Source organism: Mandrillus leucophaeus, unplaced genomic scaffold, assembly GCF_000951045.1.
Source record: "Mandrillus leucophaeus isolate KB7577 unplaced genomic scaffold, Mleu.le_1.0 Scaffold1027, whole genome shotgun sequence".
Classification (NCBI taxonomy): Eukaryota; Metazoa; Chordata; class Mammalia; order Primates; family Cercopithecidae; genus Mandrillus; species Mandrillus leucophaeus.
In genome coordinates this window covers 94,591-96,692 of record NW_012098399.1, presented here as the reverse complement: position 1 = coordinate 96,692, position 2,102 = coordinate 94,591, and positions in this window count along the sequence as shown.

Here is a 2,102-nt window from a genome sequence, read left to right as displayed (position 1 = left end):
GACCCAACTATTAAAACTAGAGAATAAGGCAAAGGCTTGGCTATAGAAAAACTTTCTAGTTCACTCATTAATCGATTCAATTAAAATATTAATTGAGGAATTACCAGAAATTTAGGTGTTGAGTATATGAAGATGAGAAAGACATACTTATCCTCTCAAGAAAAAGAATATTTGGAGACAGACATGTGACAAATGCAGTGGGGTGTGTTGAGAATTGTAATCGAAGTCTTCCCAAATCACAACAGTTGACACACAGTGGATGTTGGGTTTAACAGGAGTCACAGAGAAGTTCCTAGATATGCTAAATCTGTATTTGTGCATAGCTTGCAAGGCTTCTTTTAATGGTTGTAATGAACAATTTGTGGAGAACATTTAAAGAAAAACAACAATATGCATAAAAATGTGGAAGCAAGAAAAATCCTGGCACATTCTCAGGATGGAATAACTGGTGATAAAAAAAGAAAACTATCTGGGAGAAAAGTGTCAGGGATTGAGTCTGGGAAGGACAGGGCGGTACCCAGATTGAGAAGCACTTACTGTACAGAAATAAAGCTGAAGTTTTCATCCATGTGACGTGGTGGGTCCTGAAAGTTTCTATATTTGTGGAGTAAAGGCAGTAGTCTCACGTTTTAGAAAATCAGTTTAAAGGCAGTAAATATTGGTCTGTCAGAAAGATTGGAAGAAGCAAGACAAATTGATGAAAATACTGAAATGCTCAAAGCCAGAGATGATGAGAAATTCAATAAATGTAGTGACTCAATGAAGAAAATGGATATTTTAGAAATATTTTAGCATTTAGATAATAAGGCTTAGTTGACTCGCATAAGTGAGACAGAATAGAGGGATCACTCACACCTGGATTTCTGTGCCAGAGAATTTGTGGGAGGTAGCATCATTCACTGCCTCAGCACTCTGCACTGAGGTGGAATTAGAAAATATTTGAGGGCAGTAATGACTGACTTAAGAATTTCTGTGGTAGGTGTATTTGTGGAATGCACCAAACATATTAGCCAAGAATCTGTATAGAATCAATGTAATATGTGCATGAAAAATTTGAGGCTGGAAATGAAGAATTACGATGCATAAAACTAAGAGAAAAAAACAAAGAAACATACACAAAAAGACAAGCTGCAGTGTCAATTTATTGCAATTAGAGTTGAGAAGAATTTGAGTATGAAGGCTGACAAAACAACTTCTTGTCTATCAGTGTTCTGGTTTTCATCATAAAACCTTTTAGCAGCTTCTGATTATTCACTTTCATTAAGAGTTAAAATATAATGATTAGCCTATGACTCATCTTGTTTGTTTCTCAACAAGATTTTCAGTTTTTCCAAGAACTGACTTACCAGGGAAAATCAGGAAGCAGAAATTGGCGTCCTTATTTGATCTCCTGGAAGGGAAGCCCAGATTCTGAAGGACAGTTTTCTGCAAATAGCTTAAGAAACTCATAGAAAATCTTTACAGAAAATGTGTGGAGAGCCATGACTGTAGCTTCTCCATAAAATAACTCTTTGCCATCCTCCCTTTGTGGTTCTGCTTTATTCAGCACCTTAGTCTATCTCTGTTGCTATAACAGATTACCACAGACTAGACAATTTATGAAGAACAGAAATTTATTGACACACAGTTCAGGAGACTAAAAAGTCCAAAACTACAAGGCATCTCGGAATGGCTTTCTTGTTGCTTCATTCCATGGTGGAAGGGCAAAGGCAAGGCAAGAGAGAGCAAGAGGGGTCCAAACTCCTTAAAAGTCCTCTTATAAGAACTCTACTCTGTGAACAAACCTATTCTTCTGATAATGGCATTAGTTCATAGATAAAAAATGTGTCCCCATGACCCACCTCTAGTTAGGCCCCATCTCCCAAATCCTGGCACATTCTCCCAACACCACCACATTGGGGATTGAGTTTCCAAGTCTTGAACTTTGGAGGACACATTGATACCATAGCATACAAAGAATTATAAATCATATCAATCAAATATGATAATTAGAATATTCAACATTATGAGTGTCAAGGTTTTAAAAGCATATGAATAATCAATTTAAGTGAGATTCCAAGCCAAAACTACCTATTTTTGTTCTGTGAATGTATCAAACTATA